This window comes from Lynx rufus, unplaced genomic scaffold, assembly GCF_022079265.1.
Source record: "Lynx rufus isolate CCGP_SWC_20201006 ecotype Redwood Valley unplaced genomic scaffold, mLynRuf1.p SCAF_6, whole genome shotgun sequence".
In the NCBI taxonomy this organism is placed as follows: Eukaryota; Metazoa; Chordata; class Mammalia; order Carnivora; family Felidae; genus Lynx; species Lynx rufus.
Window position 1 is genome coordinate 9602259 of NW_025814878.1, and position 21306 is coordinate 9623564.

At 41.8% G+C, this 21306-nt stretch overlaps 1 long non-coding RNA gene across 1 annotated transcript; it reads right to left on the reverse strand.

Annotated features, from left to right (window-relative positions):
* Positions 1-6498: 6498 nt before the first annotated feature.
* Positions 6499-21218, reverse strand: LOC124529288 (uncharacterized). The gene is made up of 3 exons (XR_006966305.1): positions 20516-21218; positions 15336-15420; positions 6499-7283 (listed from the first exon to the last, which is right to left on the reverse strand). It is a non-coding gene; the product is annotated as an uncharacterized LOC124529288 (long non-coding RNA).
* Between the last annotated feature and the right edge of the window lie 88 nt (positions 21219-21306).

Below are 21306 nucleotides of genomic sequence, written 5' to 3' on the forward strand. Positions count from 1 at the left end.
AAACTAAGTGTTGTAGTTAAAATAAAATTAGATATACAGATGGTGGGTGTGTCTAATGTTTCTCATGATCAGATTGTCATCATTTACCTTTTTTTTTTTTAATTTTATTTATTTTGAGAGAAAGGAAAGAAGAGAGAGAATTCCAAGCAGGCTCCAAGTTGTCAGTGCAGAGCCCATCATAGGGCTAGAACCCACAAAATGCAAGATCATGACCTGAGCTGAGATCGTTGCCTGAGCCGAAATCAAGAGTCCATCACTCAACCGAGCCACGCTGGTGCTCTTTAATAGCTCTCTTACCAATTTCTGCCTGGTTGATATTTCAGCTGGTAACAGAGGTATGTGGGAAAAATTCTACTCTAGTTTGGATTTGTCTATATCTCCTTATAGATTTTTGCTTCTGTCAATATTTGTTTTACATATTTGAATGCTAAGTTTTGATGCCATGTTACTGCATATACATTTTACAATTCTTACAACTTCCTGTTGAATGAAAACTTTTATTATTGTGAGACAGTGATACAATTTGTATCATTATAGTGACTCCCTTTACCTCTAGTAGTACATTTTTGCCTTAAAAGTATTTTGTACATTATATCTAATCAGCTTTCTCTTGCTTATTTTTTGCCTGATAAATTTTTTTATAGACTGTTTTCAACTTTTCCATGTACTTTTGTTTATATGTCTTTCATAGGGGGGTCTAAGTGGCTCAGTCAGTTAAGCATCCAACTTTGGCTCAGGTCATGAGCTCACAGTTCGTGAGTTCCAGCCCCGCGTCAGGCTCTGTGCTGACAGCTCAGAGCCTGGAGCCTGCTTCCGATTCTGTGTCTCTCTTTCTCTCTGCCCCACCCCAGCTCATGCTTTGTCTCCCTCTCTTTCAAAAAATAAACATTTTTTTAAAATTTTAATATTAAAAAAAAGTGGAAGTACTGGAGAAATAAAGGGAAAACTGACTTTACTTCCTTCATAATTATACTTGACCAGTTCCAAGTCCTTTGCTTTGAGGACCTAATGCTGTAGGTAACCTGTGCTGCTATTTACATTTTCTTCAACAACCCCATCAGACAGTTATTCTAATTAATCTGTTTTACAGAGAGGAAAGGAACTTGCTCAAATTCCCAACAGTGGCATGTACTGGAGCCGTAACTTTGGTTCAGGTCTTCTAGGTACGTGAAAACACTGGCCAAGCAAAGCCACCATATGTCTGTGGCCTCTCATACCACATCCAATCACTTTTTACCAAATGATTGCTATAGCTTTTTGCTGACTGACGTCATTTTAATAATTTGGTAACATTTTTCAGCTCCCATGCCTTATTTCAAACGCATGGCAAAGTTACACTGTTCTGCTTAAAGCTGTATTTATAAATTTCCCCAAAGCATGTTTCTGTCTTCCATGCTTGAGCTGTTATACTTCAAGTCACACAATATCACTCTTAGTATTCATCCTGTTCTCTAACCTAGTAAAGCTCTGATGATGATTTCATTAGAAGTAAACCCAACGTGAGAAAAATGCAGCATTAAATTCGGTTCATGGGTGATACCAACAAAAATCACTGTTTTTGTGTCTGTTTCTCTTGATTATGAACTCTTGATCCTTCATTGAGAGCAAAGACTGTCAAATTCATTTTTAAACTGTTTTTAATGTTTATTTATGTTTGACGGGGGAAGAGAGACAAAGCACCAGTGAGGAAAGGGCAGAGAGAAAGAGGGAGACACAGAATCCGAAGCAGGCTCCAGGCTCTGAGCTGTCAGCACAGAGCCCGACGCGGGGTTGGAACTCACAAGCCACGAGATCACGACCTGAGCTGAAGTTGGAAACTTAACCGACCGAGCCACCCAGGCACCCCTCAAATTCATTTTTTTTACCCTCAGTATCTCACACGGATCCTCAATTACTGATTGTTGAGGTGGTGACTGAGGCATTAATGGAGGTATCAGTGATGACAGTAGTGATACAGATGCCAAGGCCAATTCCAAAAGCTATATAGAATAAGAATGGCTCATATTAATAAGCACTTATTCTGTCACTCTGTTGGATGCATCAAATATATTAACTGGGAGAACTGCCTGAACTCAAAACTAATACCTTCAGCCTCGGCAGTATTGTCCTTCCTGATACAGTTGCAAAGTATTGTATTTAGTCTCTTTTTCAGTGCATGACGGTGTAGTAGGAAAAGTACTACTAAACTTTCAAAAGCAGGATATTTAAGTCCTGGCTACCTCAGTTGCTAATTGAGCAAGCCATTTCGACATCTATATAATGGGAAATCCTTGCCTCACCTACCTGAGTTATACGACTGTCACAGATGAAGTATTTAGCAAACTGACAAATTAACTGTAACCAATCCTGTTCTTTCTGCTTCTACTTTTAGTCTCAATAAAATTTACATCTTTCAGGTCAATTAAAAGGCTTTGGTAAATATTTTCCTTTGTGTAGGCAGATAAATTTATCCTTAAAATCTCAATATGAACCAAGAAGACTATGCAATATGATCACTTATTTATTGCTAAAGCTTTTGTTTTTTTTCACTTTTACAGTGGAAAACTCCGGCAAACACCACCAATCAGGACCACCAAAAGTGGGACGAAGTGACCTCATGTACCTCCCGGTGTGATGCACTGAAACACATCACTTTAGAGTTCTTCTACCAAAAATCTAATGAAAAACAATCAAACTTTTTCTACAAGACAAGTGACCTAGACTCTGTAAAAATATCAGTGTCATCAGGGGCGCCTGGGTGGCTCAGTCGGTTAAGCGTCCGACTTCGGCTCAGGTCACGATCTCACGGTCCGTGAGTTCCAGCCCCGTGTCGGGCTCTGTGCTGAGAGCTCAGAACCTGGAGCCTGCTTCAGATTCTGTGTCTCCCTCTCTCTCTGACCTTCCCCTGTTCATGCTCTGTCTCTCTCTGTCTCAAAAATAAATAAGCATTAAAAGAAAATTTTATATATATATATATATATATATATATATATATATATATATATATCAGTGTCATCAAAGCCAAAAAGATTGGGGAACTATTCAAGGTTTACAGAGACTAAAGACACATAACTAAATACAATGCATGATAATGAAAAAGTATGCTGCAGTAAATGGCATTATTGGGACAACTGACAAAATTTTTATAGGTAGCATATATTAGATAAAATTACTGTAGCTATGTCAAACACCCTGAATATGATCAATGTATTGTGGTCAGAGAATGTGTTTCTCTTAGGAGATACCTACCAGAATATTCAGGGATGAAGGGCCATAACGTCTATAACGTACTTTCAATCGTTTTTCCAAACAAATATAAATAATAAAAAAAAAAGGCTACATACTTATGCACGGACTAACATACTTAATTCACAGAGGATACCATATTGGGATAAAATGTCAAGTGGAAAAAAATTAGTTTTATTTGTACAATATGTTACTGATTTTCCACAAGAAGACAAGAATCAGAGAAATCGAAATATAGGTCAGATGTAAAGCAGCATTCAAAGGTGCTGAGTATTAGAAGAATTCCTATAACATGTTTGAGAATCCACCCCATTTTTGAATCCAAGAGTGCTCCCGCCAGAGGAATTTCTGTGGTCAGTAGGGTTAGGCTGAGAACAACTCTCAGGTTAGCAATTCAGCGGAACACAATGCCTCCCCAGTCCCTGGCAACACCCCTAACACACTATGCCTAACACCTATGCCTAACACACTATGACCCTAATGCCAGGTGAAAGGAGATAACCCGGGCTGAGCCAGCCCTAACTTCGTGTGTGTGCGCGTTTGTGCGTGCGTTACTGCACATCTGATGCCCCAAAGTCCCCGGTGCTTAAGTACCTCCTGAGAGTAATTGAATACATAGATCCAAGGACGACTTAATGGTTGTTTACAGGGTGATTAGCAACGAAAAGGCCAGCAACGTTGCTCAGGACCGTCATTAATTCTACCACACCAGAGCTTGAAGAAACTGCTCTGAATCCCTTCTCACTAGGCAAGCAGTGGAAGTTAAATGAACGAAGAGGGCGGGGGTCGGGGAGGGTCGACAGGAGCGGTCTTTAGAATTTCACCCGTTTAAACACAGAGAAGCAAACTGGTACCACCTAAAGCTCAGACGCGCTTCACAAACTCACGACCCGCCCATAACTTCCTAAAATTACCCAGCCAGCGGCGAGCAGTTCCAGCCCACTTCCAAGGCGGGGCCGGACCCTCCACGATGCACCCACGCCCTGGGAAGAAGTTTGCAAATGTGAGCGCCTGGGCGTCCCGTGGCCGCTCACCCCCCGGGTGCTCCGCGGCGTTCGGGGAGGCCGCCTGGGGCCACCCCCGCGCGCGGCCGGCGGGCTGGGACCGTACCTCGGGCGCGGGCGACGAGGCGCTGCGGGCGGCGTGGCCGGCCGGGTCCAGGCGCCTGGAGCCGGAGGAGCGGCCGCGGCTCATGGCGCGCTCGGAGCGCAGGCGACGCGGAGCGCAGGGTGCGGGTGCGGGTGCGCGTGCGCGCGCGTCTCCTCGGGCAACTAGCAAACGAGGGCCCGCGGCGCTCGCGGGCCCTGGCGGCGGGCGGGGCTGCGGCCTCGGAGATGCGGCTCGGGGCCGCGGGGCAGACCCAGATCCTGCGGACTGCGTCCTGCGGCGGCCTCGGAGGCCCTGGCGGCCCCGTCTGGCCTAGGCTTGGTTGAGCGGCAGACACTCGCCAAAAGGCTGGGGGTCCCGGGTCTTCGCCGCGGGGCTGCCCCACGGGCGTGATTCCAGGTCTTGTCCTTCTGCCGGGCAGACACAAGTGACAACGAGTGGTCAGTGGTATGGTCAACGTTACGGCGCTGGCGCGCCGGAGGTGTAGGAGGATGCTGACACAAAGGTGAAGAGCGTTTATGTAGCACCTGCTGTGTGCAGACGCTGTGCTCCTTCCAAGGCCGGCTTCCGGGGCGTGCAGCCTGTGAGCGTGTACAGGCCCTATGCTCAGCAGGGTCCCGTGCTTGGTTGAATGTTTGGCTGTTCCAGCCTTGGACTTCTTAACGATTTTGGAACACAGGCACCTGTATTTTCATTTTGTACTGGTTTCTGCAAAGTAAGTAGCCCGTCCTGGTGAGTGTGCTTGCATTTAACCTTTTCAACAACCCCGCAGGAAACTGTTAAGTAATAGTAATATTAGTGTTAGTAACAGCCATAACTTCTAGTTATGAAACACCGAAGTGTTCTTACAAGAGCTATTCTAAGTGCTTCCGAGGTAAAAATCTCCTCGAATAAAACAAGATTATGAAGTGGACATTAGAATGACCCATTGTTAGGATGAGGAAACAATCACAAGGAAATGAAATAACTTGTTCACGCGTATACAGCTAGCTGGTCAGGGGCAGAATGAGGATCAGACCCCAGACCACAGGCCTAAAGCACAGAGAAGGGAGCATCCTGCAGAAGGTTCCAGTCTTTGCAGCAGAGCTTAAAAATGGAGCCCCACTCACCTCACTTGAAAGCCCTCGGCGGACCTCTGTGCTGTTCTAAAATGAAATAAAATCAGAGAGATAGGAGCGCTTCTGGGATCCATCCAGTTATCCCGCATGCATCCATTATTGGCCGAGGATTTCTTGGCCTTGACAATGGCTTTTGATTTTACAGTTAACCTTGCCACCTATCCAATCCATAATCACTTAAAAGGCTTTCACTTGAGCACCATTAAAAAAAAAAAAAAATCCTTAAGGGAAACTGAGGCTTTCAGAAATCTATTAATAGTATAATTTGTGGGAGTCTGGGTGGCTCAGTCAGTTGAGCATCCGACTCTTGATTTCTGCTCAGGTCATGATCCCAGGTTTGTGGCATAGAGCCCCCCACCCCTGCAGCTCCACACTGAGCTTGCCACCTGCTTAAGATTCTCTCTCTCCTTCTGCCCCTCTCTGCTGCTTGCTCTCTCTGAATAAAAATAAAAATATAATAGTATAATTTGTAATAACCGTGTTTTCAAGGTGCAGTTTCTCCTTGCAGTGGAATCGCTACACAGTTCTTAAATTTTCAATAAAAGTACACTGCCCGAGGAAACACATAGTTGATGAAACCCCAAGTCACCTGGCAGAGAACCAAGCCAAGGAAGTCCCTTCTCTATTAATTCCAGCATCCAGTTGTTTCAGAATTCAATTTTATGAAGTCTAATTCTGGTCACGGTGGTCAACCTTGTAACTCTTCTTCATGACAACATAAGATATGAGAAGACTGAATTCCCACAGTCTTTTTAAAAGTCAGCATCGGTTAGGGTGCCTGGCTGGCTCAGTTGGTAGAGTGTGTGAGTCTCGACCTTGGGGTTGCAGGTTCAAGCCCTACATTGGGTGTAGAGATTACTTAAAATAAAAGTCTTAAAAAAAAAAAGTCAGTATTGGTGATGGATGCATTAACTGACTAGATGGGAGGAATCCTTTCACGATGCATATATACATCACCACTATACACACTTTGTGTATCCTACAATTGTATTTGTCAATTACACTAAAGCTGGGAAAAAAACAAATACACACAATGAAAACATTTTAATCAGTGTTAAAAATTTTTTTTTCTCTGAGTAACAGCAATGCACTTCCGTGTAAGTGGGAGCAGGAAAAGTGTTGGGCTGGCCCCTGTCCGGATGCCTTTGAACTTTCTGGCATGTCAAGACATGAGTCCAGTGACTCTTCAAGGCAACATCTGATGATGTGTCCTTTGAGGGTTGAGAGGGAGGACTGAGTCTAGAGGGAGGCCTGAGCTGGACTGTGGAAAGGACCACAATTTGGGACCAGCTGGCACAATGCTGTAAAACATGCAAGCTGGCGGTGGGGGGACTCTGGGCATGATGACAGTTTAATTAAGCAAGGGAGGGAGATAAGAATGAACAAAGCAAGTTCCAGCCTAGATTTCTCACGAAACTGCATGTGTGGATAGTATATTATGATCCATCATACCTCGGTACAGACTTCTGCTTTCCTTTATAACAACAACAGAGGCAGAAAGCTACCAGCTGTGTGACCTAGTACACCTCCTGGAAATGCTTCTTCCAGATTCAATGCCAGGCTGAATTTGGGCCATGGTGTCTAGGAACTCTTCTGCTGCTCAAGTTTTGGAAGAGCACTGTTAGGAAGTTGCACCCAGAGGAAGACAACGGTACAACAGTAGGCGGGATGCGTTGGAGGAGGTGGAGGCAGGGCGAGGAGGTCTTCAGGATGGGCTGTTGGGGACCCCCTGAGGTTTGGCTCTGGTAGGAATGGGGGTGGAGGTGAGGAGGAGAGGGACGATCTGGAGTCTGAGCACCCAGCCGGACTGGAAGTGGAGTGAGGCCTGAGAGGCTGCAAGGAGATAAAGCAGAGGAGAGAGGAGGAGAGTTCGGCTTGGGACACATTTAGTCTGCGGTTCTGATAGGGGAAGGCAAATATTTTGCAGTTTGGGAACAGGCAGTCCTGGGCACATCCAGCATAAACCAGAATCTCCAGCTCATTCTGCTATAATGTTAAATTTTATCCTGAAATGTGTTTATAAACCTGGCACACTAAGGTATATGTTAAATAAACACGAACTCTGAGACAAGATAAAAATGCCTCCTAAGGAGCTCTGGGAAAATGCAGAACTATCTATCAGGCGCCCGGGTGGCTCGGTCAATTAAGCCTCCAACTTTGCTCAGGTTACGATCTCAGGGCCTGTGGGTTCGAGTCCCGCGTCGGACTCTGGGCTGACAGCTCAGAGCCTGGAGCCTGCTTCAGATTCTGTGTCTCCCTCTCTCTGCCCCTCCTCCTGCCACGCTGTCTCTCTGTCTCAAAAATAAATAAAACATGACACACAAAAAAAACCCTCTCTCCAGCACTTGAGGTCTTATTCCCTTGTGATGTCACATGTTTATTGCTCTGGTCTCTCCTTTTCTTTGTTTGCTGGTTTGTCTCACAAGGTATACGTGTTTCTCATGGCAAAATTCGTAATATGACAATAAATTTGGGGGCTTTCGACTTGTATTTAGAAACCTGTCACGGAAACCACTCCTATAACATGTTAGTTGTCTAAAGCTTGTTTTAAACGAGTATTATCTGATTTAAATATTTTCCTAAACAACTGAAGGAAACATGCAAACAACCAGTGTTAGTCAAAAGCATCAGATTAAGAAATTATGAAATTCTCCAAAGAAAAATGGAGTGATAATGGTTACAAAAATATTTTGGCTGTTACACAGCAAGATAATCTTTAAAAGAGAGGTTAACAGTATGGAAAGGATATCACTGCTGTATTATCGCTTTAGCAGAGGTATCACTGAAGAATTAGAACTGATCCATGTAGTTGGGTCAGACAAAAAGCCAGCCCCTCCTTGGGAGCTGGAAATCATAGACTACCAAGTGAAAATGTTGTAGGGTCAAGCATTTCCCCTGCTTTAACAAAGTTGGCAATCAGTGGGTTCACCCTTAAGTGAAATCAGATTATAAATGAAATCTAGTTCTCCGAGAACTAGAAAGAACCAGCAAAGTATAAACTTTGCTGGGGGGGGGGGGGCGGGAAGCAGCAGCAAAATATACACTTGTGTGAGAGATCTTTTCCTTTTATAAAAATAGTAAAAGTCCTTGGGTTTATCTCTGGACTTTGAGGCCCTCAAACAGACGTCAAGTGAACGGCCACTAGAGCCAGGCTGCCTGAGATGAAATCTTGGCTTACTCTCATTCTAAATTGCTTAGAACTTTGGAAGATCACAGTCTTAAAAATGAGCACTGGGTGTTGTATGGAAACCAATTTGACAATAAATTATATTTAAAAAATCATTTTTTTAACTACCCCATATATACAAACAAATTCTTAAAACATTTTCTTTCCTTTGAGAAAATAACGGATTCAGACAGTTTGTAGGGAGCAGCTGGAAGCAAGAGACGTGCCTTATCCCCAAGAACTTAGAAATCAGTTGGCTTCACTGGATTAAACAAAACGGAGATATGCAAGACACTTTATAAGGACACTATTTCCCCAGCCAAGACAGAACTCTAACTGAATACATTAACATATATAAAGAAGGAATGTGGTAATCACAATAGAGGTTATTGTACAATGGGAACTCAGGGGAAAGGCAGTGGACCTCAAATGTTAATACTGTCTTGTCCACTTGATACTTAATTTCTCACCGAAATTAATAAATGAGACTTTGAGTTTTAGAAGATCCAGATTCCATGCCCCAAGCCTGCAAACCTGTGGCTACAGTCTCCCCATCCATTCACAGGACATGTCAGGAATGTTCCAGAAACAGGACCCTCATGTCACAGTATACTCTAAAACAGCAGTGAAAAAAAATGAACGCAGTTCTTCAGGATCCCTTTGCTCCCACAAGTTGGACCAATGGGTCTTGAAGGACGAATGTTAAAAATTCCACCAAAAAATATGATAATTTGCCAAACATTCCATTAAATCAACTTTTAAAAGCAAATGTGGTTTCTAAATTAAGCAAAACCCCAGCTTCTTCTAGATCTTTAAAATGTCTTTGTTATTTTGGAAACTCTTATGGCTTTGGGTGGGGAGTGTGGGATTTTCCTGACCCTATTTTAGACACGCTTGAAATTTCTTTTAAAATAATGCCAACTTTCTTTCAAAAATCAACAAATAATTCTTGTTAATAAGACATTTGTAAAAGTTGAGGGTGAAAAGTTTCTCATATGCTCTGCTCTGGCTTGTCAGGATTGGTTCTGGCTTTTGCTGAGGTTTTCACAAAAATAATCAAAACCATTTTGATGATTTTTCTGATTCAGACCAGGCTACATTTTATTAGCAATTGAGATTTAGCCAACTATGTTCATATGATATATATTAAAACTATAATGTATAAAGCGATCCTCATCTACTCGTCTCAACAATATCATAAAAATAAATTAGCCTAATTTTTGAAAAGAGATTTTTATCTTCTGCTGAGTTCAGAGACTTAGCCTCAGTTGAAAATAACCTCTTTATAAGCTTGCATTACTAGTCATAAATGTCCTTGGTCTATAAAGCTTCCTCTAATAAAAGAGAAAGAGAAGGAAGAAAGATACAGAAAGTTGAGCACTCAGCTAACCATTTTTTTTTTTTTTTTTTAATGAATGCCTCAGCCTTCCCAAGGACAGATGTCTCTTGAGGTTGTTCCTCAAAGCTTCATCGTTGATACAAAACACTGATTTATGAGGATAAACTGCCTTTATTTCATTGGATCAATCAGCCACAATTACTTATTACCGATGCCATACAGAGCAGTGACCAGGAGGTACAGTGAGTTAAAAAGAGAGGAAAAGGTATTTACGTCTAACCTCAAGGACTTTCAGATTAATGAGGAACCATAAGATATGGAAAAGAGGAAAACCAAAAAAAAAAAAAAACAAAAACACACAACCACAGACAAAACCAGTCACTGAGCGATATTGAAAACGTGGCAAGTCATAGCTGGAGTTGTAGAAGGACCTGGTGATAGCCAGAGAAAGACTTCACTGGGGAGCTGCATCCAACTCCACAAGATAAAATGAGAAAAAGTAAGACTTTTCTAATTCAGCACATCATGCTTCAGGCTGCGCCACTGTATAAGCACCTATGTGAACAAAACTCCCTGAATCCGTTGTTAGACACTGCAGTGTTCACACGTAGTCACAGAAACTCCGACATCAATGTAGCCTGACTTGCCCCAAAGCAAAACCAAATCCAAGGCCCAAGCTTGTGTTTTCCAGTTTTGACATCGCAATCATACATGTGTCGGAGACTGGTAAGCTATTCACCGAGCCTGGGTAGGCACGGCCTTTGGTTTGTGGCTGGAGAAGCGTGTGGCTTCCGTGTCTGCTCTAAAAAGCTCGTGAGTGATTCCATGTGCCCTCTCTTCTCCTGTCTTCTGGCTAGACCCTGATTCCAGGATGACCTCCACATATTGAAGGTGGGACAGCCTCCAACAGCCTGGACCCCTGAATATCTGCATAGAGCAGATAACGCCCTTACTTCCCACACACACGCATCCTGGGCAACTGGATTTCCTAAGAGTACATTCTATTCTGTTAAACCACTGAGCTTCAACAACTAGCATCACCTTAACTATACAACGTGTCCTTTTTAAAACACAGAAAACTAAAAGAGATGTGTCATCCTGTTGAACTATGTCAGAGAATGTTAGAAATTTATGAAAGGAGTTGTATTATGAATTCATATTTATTTTTTATGTATTTTTAAAGTTTACTTATTTTTTTTAATTTATTATTATTTTTTTTAACGTTTATTTATTTTTGAGATAGAGAGAGAGAGAGCATGAACAGGGGAGGGGCAGAGAGAGAGGGAGACACAGAATCTGAAACAGGCTCCAGGCTCTGAGCAGTCAGCACGGAGCCCGATGCGGGGCTCAAACTCACAGACCGCAAGATCATGACCTGAGCCGAAGTCAGACACTTAACCGACCGAGCCACCCAGGCGCCCCTAAGTTTACTTATTTAGATACAGAGACAGCATGAGCGGGGGAGAGACAGAGAGAGAGGAAGAAGAGAGATAATCCCAAGCAAGCTCTACACCATCAGCACAGAGCCCGACATGGGGCTTGAACTCACGAAACCATGAGGTCATGACCTAAGGCAAAACCCAGACGCATAACCGACTGAGCCACCCAGGCGCCTCTCATATTTATTTTTTTTTTAAGTAAAAGATAAAACATCTGCATGGTGAGTAAAATTAAACCTATAAGTATAGATATAGTTAGAAAAAAACATGGAGAGATAAAATTATTTGAGGGAAATTTTTTTTTTAACCAATCTGTAATAGAAATAGCTGTTCGGTTCTCACCCCATCTGCCTTGCCAGCCATGCCCCCTGTAGCGAGGGCCAGAATAGCTTCTGTCTCAGGTGGAGGCTCTTCATTCATTGAATAAGAAGGTTTTGAATGGATGGTTTCCCACAAAGTAACCCCCCCCTTCTTTTTTTCTGTGTAACACTTCAGTGAAATTCACAGGGAAGAAAATATACAAAACAGATCATCCTGGCACTGCTCTGGTTGAAGTACAATTGAGTATGTGGCTCCAGCCCCAAACTGCTCCTGATGCCCCTGGAAACAACAAAACCCCAGGGGCACTTAGGAGCATAGTTTAAAAGCCACACTTTACATTAATTCAATCACAAACTACTAGGTACGGTCACACTAAACATCCTTAGTTTCTCTTATAACTTGTAACAATTGCTTTGCCTTGTACCAGTTTATCTGCACGTCTGGAAATTATTTCAATTTTCAACCTACGTAACGTCTTACCTAATACATTCCATTTTCCTTAAACTATTTTTTAAATTTTTTTTTTCAACGTTTATTTATTTTTTTTGGGACAGAGAGAGACAGAGCATGAACGGGGGAGGGGCAGAGAGAGAGGGAGACACAGAATCGGAAACAGGCTCCAGGCTCTGAGCCATCAGTCCAGAGCCTGACGCGGGGCTCGAACTCACGGACGGCGAGATCGTGACCTGGCTGAAGTCGGACGCTTAACCGACTGTGCCACCCAGGCGCCCCAAACTATTTTTTAACATTCATCCTCCTTCCATTTTTCACTGCCATCCGCCTAGTTCAGGCCCAGATTGCATGACTCCTTTGCCTCAGTTTCTCCCAGTCTCCCAATCCATCCTGCACACATTCTCTTGAGACCTCTATGGTCAGAGCTGACCTGGTCCCGGGACTTCCCCTGACCATTCAATCCTGTCTTAAATAGTCTCTTCTCCTTCTACCCCGCTACCCAGAGTATATCGCTTCCTCACATTAAATCGTAAATAAACTTGTTTGTTTGCCCTCACTGGATATAAGCCACTTGAGGATGGAATTTTTATTTTGCTCATTACTACATCCCCAACACCTGAAACAGTACATATCATGTATTTGTTGCTCAGTAAATAATTATATAAATGAATAAATAAATACCCCAGAGTATATAGCACCTGAATATTACTCTTTTCAGCTCAAAAACATTCAGACTCCAACCTTAGCAAGCCCTGTTGCCCTTATGCAGCCTTCTTTCCCCTCTGAGTCTCCTGGATGTTGATACGGCAACACAGATGATTCTCAAAGGCATTACATGAAGGGAAAGACACCAATCTCGAAATGTCTGTATTGTATGATTCCATTTATATGACATTCTCAAAAGGACAAAACTTTAAGGGCAAAGAACAAGATCTGTGGTGCCAGAAGTTATGGGTGGGGATAGAGGCGACTCTATAAAAGAATAGCAGTGGGGGGAATTTTAGAGGGTAACAGAACTGATCTGTATCCTGACTATAACATTGGTCAATAATCTATACATGTGATGAAATTCATAGAATTGAACTGCAAAAGAAAACAGGAAAAAAATAAAATAAAATATAGAAGCGCCTGGGTGGCTCAAAGTGTCTGACTTCAGTTTAGGTCATGATCTCATGGTTCGTGAGTCCTAGCCCCACATCGGGCTCTGTGCTGACAGCTCGGAGCCTGCTTCGGATTCTGTGTCTTCCTTTCTCTCTGCTCCTCCCCCACTCACGCTCGCTTTCTGTCAGTCTGTCCATCTCTCTCTCTTTCTCAAAAATAAATAAAATGGGGGCGCCTGAGTGGCTGGCTCAGTCAGTTAAGCATCCGACTTCGTCTCAGGTCATGATCTCGCGGTTTGTGAGTTCAAGCCCTACATCGGGCTCTGTGCCGATGGCTCAGAGCCTGGAGCCTGCTTCGGATTCTGTTTCCCTCTCTCTTTCTGCCACTCCCCTGCTGGCATTCTATCTCTCTTTCAAAAATAAATAAACATTAAAAATATTAAAATAAACATTAAAAAATTAAAAAATAAATAAAATATAGATATGTAAGAAAAATAGTTTTTAGTCCTGTGTGTCCTAAGATCCAGAAAAGTTGTTTTTGCTCTCCCCCATCTCTTGCTATGATTTTCCGGCCCCCTGCTATAACCTCTCCTATAACCTCTCCTGTTTCTATCCCCTCCTTGCTAAGTCTGTCTGTAGTGGACTCTCCACGATGAAGGTCTTTTGCAACAAAACTGCCAGATTGATCTTTCTAGAACATGACTTTTACCACTTCCCTCCTCAGAAACTTTCAGCGGCTCCCTATCACCTACAGCGGTGGTTTCCAAGCCTTTCTCCTTTTAAAGCCAATGAATCCTTGTCAGATGCAGTCTTTCTCAGGAGCCCAGTATGCAGAAGAGACTAATTTGGAGATTCCCCTGGTCACCCAGTTGACACCCCATGATTTCCATCTTACACACCACCCCAAACCCCCAAAGTATCTCCACAGAACCCCTAAGAACTCCTAGAAGGACTAGTTGAGTCACCAGTTGAGAAGGACCAGTAGTCACAAGGACAAAACCTAACTTTTTAGATCTGGGTTTCTGATCTCTAAGCTCTTACTATTGGTCCTAAAGAATTTATGGGACCATAGAAAGGTCAGAGAACTGGCAGATTTGGGATTCAAGCCCCAATCTAACCACTGACCAGCTCTGAGGACCTTGTTGAGCCTCTGTTGCCCCACAGATCAAGTTAAGGTAATAATAACCTCTCAGAGTGCTCTTGTGACGACACCACATAGTATGTGAATTCTTCTGTAAAGTACAAAGTGCTTTGCAAAATGCGTGATAGAATACTATTATGGGAGGCAATGTAAGTGGTGGCAAAAAATATGGGTTTGGGCCCTTTTGACCTTGTTCATGTACAGGTTCTGTTGCTGCCATTGGAGTTTCTTATTCTCTCAGAGTCTTAATGCATGTGTAAAATGGAGCAAATATAGTATCACATTAGGACATGAAAACCTCCAGAGGAAGAAGAGGGTTATCTCTTTCCATAAGCCTCTTTTTTTTTTCTATACTGTGCCTTTTATTCCCATGACTTATTCATTCCATAACTGGAAGCCTGTACCTCCCACTCCCCTTCACCCCTTTTCCCCATCCCCCCACCACTCTTCCCTCTGGCAACCATCAGTTTGTTCTCTGTGTTCATAGGTCTGATTCTGCTCTTTGTTTGTTTGTTCATTTGTTTTGTTTTTTAGATTCTACATATGAGTGATCTGTATGGTATTTACCATTCTCAGTGTGACTTATTTCACTTAACATAACACCCTCCAGATATTACCCTTGGAGTCCTGTTGGGAAGCCAGGCTCCTCAATATAATAAAATATTTCTCCATTCCATGAAGAATTTCTGTCTGTAGTATCTACAGTCTACAATTATGGAATATTTTCAATTGTTGTAACCAAAAATAAATCATATCCTTCGGTTCTTACCAACATATCCAATTATATCTCTATCAATCTATCTGTAACATTAAGTAGCAGAATAATCGAACACCTAACTGGAAACCACATGGTTAATTAGTGACCGAGTTGGGACAGGCATTCAGTTTCCTTGCCCCAGTTACCAAGGCTTTGAACAAGAACCCACCTCAGTAATGGAAGGTAGTGATGGATCTTCTCTAAGATCACCATTATTGGGGTTTCAGAAATTCAAATCCCTTTCTGTTTAGGAACTGATGGGAAAGGAAACAGAAGTATAGAATTAAGGCCTATTTTTACAGATTAATATAAAAGTGAGCCTCATTTCATTTGCTATGGAAGACAAGGCAAGAATTGAGATGATTGATTTGAACAGATTTGGGATTCCACCAAGATAGCAAAACCATTTTTATATCATCCCTCTGGTTGGGAGAATGAGCCAGTGCATTCTTGTGAAATCACTTCCATCTGTTCACAAAAATAATTTCCCTTCAAAATAACTCCCCACTTGTTTTCAGCTGGTTGGTGGCCTGAAAGATGAGAGGCTTCCATTTCATTGCTGGATCTGCTGATGCTCAGCCCTTTGCACCAAATTCTTAGAGACGGCTCACTCTCCCAGTGTGATGTGCAGCCTGTTGTAGAATTCCACGAGTCCGTACGTGTCCAATGGTACAAAATGTAATGATACAGAAAAACAATCCCTATTTCTGCCCCGCCCATTCCTGATCATTATTCTAAAACGTTATCACTGATATTTAGAGCTCAGGTTTTTTTCTACTTCTACTAAGCCTTCAACATACTAATCATTTGTAGTATGACTTACGATGGGCATAATCGCATGACTCAAATTTCCAATGATGGTATATTTACTCATTTTTTTAAAAAAATTAATTACGTGCTAATTAATTATGCTAAAGGAATAATAAATTCAATAAAAGCCATAACTTGGGGCGACTGGGTGTCTCAGTCAGTTAAGCGTCTGACTCTTGGTTTTGGCTCAGGTCGTGATCTCACGGTTTCTTGGGTTCGAGCCCCGCATCTGGCTCTGCACTGGCAGCATGGAGCCTGCTTGCGATTCTCTGTCTCCCTCTCTCTCTAACCCTCCCCCACTAGCACTGTCTCTGTCTCTCTCAAAATAAATACATAAACAAAAAAAAAATTTTTTTAAAGCCATAACTTGAGTTTTGGAGTTTAGCAGATTGGAGTTTAACTTTGGCTCTATCATTAACTAGTTAACTGGCCTTGTGCCCAGTTACTTGAAATCACTGAGACTCAGTGCTCCCGTATGTATAATGGAATACAAATATTTGCCTCCAGGATTTTTAGGAGGATGTCCTTCTACATTATGAGTAAAGCACTTAATACTGAGCCTGGAACATAGTACTCCACAAATGATATGTATTCTGATTATAGCACATCTATATATACTTCATATTCACTGACTGTCAATAATTATAAAATTGAAAACACATGTAAAAGAAATTGTGTTGAATTTTACTTCTTGCTTTATACTTTAAATGGCTTTCTGACTTCTGATTGTCAGGATCTTTAAAATATTTTTAAGAGTTCTGGGTGGCTCAGTCGGTTAAGCATCTGACCCTCAATTTCAGCCCAGGTTATGATCTCACAGTTTATGAGTTCAAGCCCTGCATTGGGCTTTGTGCAGACGGTGTGGAGCCTGCTTGGGATTCTCTCTCTCTCTCTCTCTCTCTCTCCCTCTCTCTCTCTCCCTCTCTCTCTCTCCCTCTCTCTCTTCCCCGTCAGCTGTCTCTCTCTCTCTAATTAATAAATAAAAACTTTAAAATACATAAAGAAAATAAAATACTCTTAAGAGTTCTAAATAGGAAAAAACATTCCAAGTACTTTTTCATCTCTTAAAAAAATCTCCTAATAGTAAAGTTAAGGACAACTCAACCCATGTGCACATGTCACATCTTTCATTTCTTTTATTTTTTTTAAGGACCCCTGGTAGGTACCAAGCTGGATAGTAGAGGATTAGCATTAAGTGAAGTTTGAGATGGGAAGAAAAAATGCTGTATAATGTGTTTCCTCTTCGGCTCAAAACAAAACAAAACCAAAACCAACCAACCAAACCCTATAAAAATAAATCCTGTCAGGGCGCCTGGGTGGCTCAGTCGGTTAAGTGTCCGACTTCGGCTCAGGTCCTGATCTTGCAGGTCGTGAGTTCAAGCCTGGCATCAGGCTAAGAGCCTGGAGCCTGCTTCAGATTCTCTCTCTCTCTCTCTCTCTCTCTCTCTCTCTCTCTCTGTCCCTCCCCTGCTCACACTCTGCACTCTCTCTCTCTAAAATAAACATTTTTAAAAAATTTAATAAATCAATCCTGTTATGGGGCACCTGGGTGGCTCAGTCGGTTAAGTGTCCGACTTCAGCTCAGGTCATGATCTCACAGTTCGTGAGTTCAAGCCCCGCGTCGGGCTCTGTGCTGACAGCTCGGAGCCTGGAGCCTGCTTCGGATTCTGTGTCTCCCTCTCTCTCTGACCCTCCCCTGCTCTTCTGTCTCTGTCTCAAAAATAAATAAAAAAAAAAAATTAAAAAAAAAATAAATCCTGTTATGTCTTCCGCCAGCTTTATGAAAAGGAAAGGAGAAAAATCAGAGCAGGTGTTCTTAACTGTTTTTGTGCCATCAACTTCCCAGATAAAGTGTCTTGATTTTTGACATAATGAAACAATAATTTAAGATAACTGTAATGCAATAGGAAAGATGTATGATTTCCACAGGTGACAAAGGTACAAGTACCCTTAATATTGCTAAAGTTCAGGTCTTATATACAAAATGGAAGGAAATACCTGAGGAAGCCAGGTAAAAACCTAAAAATGTGCTCATTATAATTGCAACTGTTTAAATATAGAATAATACGAAAGGAAATGAGTTGAAAATTTGAGATTGAATTATAGACATTCTAAAACTTTTTTTTTTTTTGCCAATATTGCTGCAATTAAAAATCATTAAAGATCATTAAACCATGAAAAAACTTAAACCTGACATAAAAAACTGAAGGAAATACTAAATCGCAATTCGGGATTAATGAAAATAAAGATGACATTTTTTCCCAACCACGTTTGCAGACCGCCTGGATATTGCTTTTCTTTTTTTTTTTTTTTTAACTTTATTTATTTATTTTGAGAGAGAGAGAGAGAGGAGAGAGAGAGAGCAAGTGGGGGCAGGGCAGAGAGCAAGGGAGAGAGAATCCCAAGCAGGCTCCATACTGTCAATGCAGAGCCGGATGAGGGGCTCGAACTCACAGACCGTGAGGTCATGACCTGAGCCAAAATCAGGAGTCAGACATTTACTGACTGAGCCACCCAGGCGCCCCCCGCCTGGATATTTCTGATGAACCCCTTGGACACCACTCAAAAAATTTCTACACTGAAAGCATACCATGCCCCATTCCTATCTTCTTTTTTCTTTATTATTTTTTTTTTAATGTTTATTTCTTTTTGAGAGAGACAGAGACAGAATGCAAGTGGGTTGGGGCAGAGAGAGAGGGAGGCACAGAGTCTGAAGCAGGCTCCAGGCTCCAAGCTGTCAGCACAGAGCCTGACGCAGAGCTTGAACTCACAAGCTGTGAGATCATGACCTGAAGTCGGATGCTCAATCGACTGAGCCACCCAGGCGCCCCACATTCCTATCTTCTTAAACGTAAGGTACATTTGGAATATTTAGTTCCCTTAAATTTTCTCAATCACAGTAAAAATTAATTTGCTGTATTAAAATTTACAAAACAAGGAAACAAATGTGGTAGTGCTTTTTCCCTTCGAGCAAAGGTTAAATGAAGAGAAAGCAATTATTTTTACTTTCTTACAAAGTTTTTTTCTAGTGTGACTTTTCTATATTGTTAACAGAATTCTATTTCTTTTTTTCTACTTTCCCCGAGTATTCATTTTATTTTCAAATTCATCTACTTTGCTATATTTCTATGATAAACCACTATAATATTTTGTGGCAAGGATTATATGTATACATAAAATTTTGGCCAAGAAAGGAATGAAGTTGAAACCACAAGAATGTGTGCAGTCAACAATGAAAATTATACTGTGCCAGTTCTTGCTAAAATCTCTGCTAAACAGTAGAAGGAAAATCCAGCCACTTTATTATGCTAAAGGATCTCCCCCTTGTGCCTAAACTCTGTATTGAACTTAAGCAGGATTGAAAGTCATGATATATGGCATGACTTTAAAAAAAGAAAGTAAGGAAAAAAGTGACTTCCCTTCTCATATCAAGCAATTACTCAATATTGAGGGTTTGGGGCTACAAGTCTAATACCATTCTAGCAAGACCAGAATAATTGAGTGGCTTCAAATAATTTGCAGTAACTGAAGACTTGCAAATATTTTTTTAAATGTTTATTTATTTTTGAGAGAGACAGAACGCAACCAGGGGAGGGGCAGAAAGAGAGGAAGACACAGAATCCAAAGCAGGTTCCAGGCTCTGAGCTGTCTGCACAGAGCCCAACACAGGGCTCAAACTCACAAACCTTGAGATCATGACCTGAGCTGAAGTCGGACGCCCAACCGACTGAGCCACCCAAGCGCCCCAAAGACTTGCAAATCTTAATGAGGGTTAGTTGTCTGAAGATGTTCATTTCAGCCTCTTTTATAATAGCAAAAATTTTGAACAAATAGCAAAAGAGAATACGATCTAGTTCTATGATGAAATGTTTGTGACCATTACAAATCACATTTTTGAGGAATTTTCAACAATGGCAAATTGATCACAATATAATATCGAAGGAATAAAACAGTATTTAAAGAGGTATATATTTATGGAAAACTCCCAATTATATAATATATACTTCTTTATTCATTCAACAAGTACTAAATGATCTAATTGATCAGGCTAACAGAACATTTCATCCTTCAGACTTCAATCTGGTGACCTCAATCACTCAGAGGTTTAAAAAATTATTTAAGGGGTACATGGGTGGCTCAGTTGGTTAAGCATCTGACTCTTGATTTCAGCTCAGGTCATGATCTCACAGTTCTTGGGATCAAGCCTGCTATCAGCACAGAGCCCACTTGGGATTCTCTCTCTCCCTCTCTCTCTGCCCCTCCCCGACTCTCTCTCTCTCTCTCAGAATAAATAAATATTCAAAAAAGCATTTCAAATGCTAAAATGTATCACCTATTAATCAGTCATTCATTCCACCAACCGTGTGTGGGGCAAATACAAAGAAGCCACAGTGGGGAGCTGCCCCAAGGAATGCACAACTAATGGGATTCAACACTTTAGAAATGTCTTCTGTACGAACTGATTTTCCTCCCTATTTCCTAAAAGGTCTGAAAATGGAGCGGATATTCTATAAACTAAAAGGAGGGAATGTGACCCACCAAGGAAAATCAGGAAGGAAGAACGAGGTGAATGCCACGTGGTGTCTAAGGGATGGCTCAGCTTAAATTTATGTTCCACTCACAACAGCATCTGTCTGTCTGCAAGTTACCCTGCAGGAAGGGAAAAGATCAGGTTTTACAGAATACCCAGATGGCCACTAGGGGGTGCCAGAATGCTAATATCTCTGCATGACTCCTTTTCCTAGGGGACCCGGGATTTGAGATTGAACATAGTTCAAGTTGACCAGAAATAACTTTTCCTTTTCCAGTAAAATGGTCAGAATGTGACAGGTTACATGATTAATAGGAGACCAGGGATTAGAAATCAAGTATTTATGAGTCCCAGGCCATTACTGAGTCCCAGGCTAGACTGCTACCCAAGGGGAAAAAACAAAAACAAAAGCCCCCACAAACTTCTATCTCTCCAGGAGGGACTAATCAGTGAATTAGAAAAAAGTAAAATGACAGTAAGAGTAACAAGGAAACCAACTAACCAGACAAAAACTTCAGGAGTTGGAAAAAATACTTCGGAATTAAAAAAAATAAAATAAAAATTACTTTTCAGACAGTATGATCCTGCTTTTTCACCTTAGAAATGTAGAAAATATGTCTGTCTATGGAGGAAAACTTAGAAATACATACATAAAGGGGCGCCTGCATGGCTCAGTTGGTTAAGCGTTTGACTCTTGGTTTCCGCTCAGGTCATGATCTCACGGTTCCATGAGTTTGAGCTCCACGTGGGGCTCTGCACTGATGGTGTGGAGCCTGCTTGGGAATCCTTCTCTCCATCT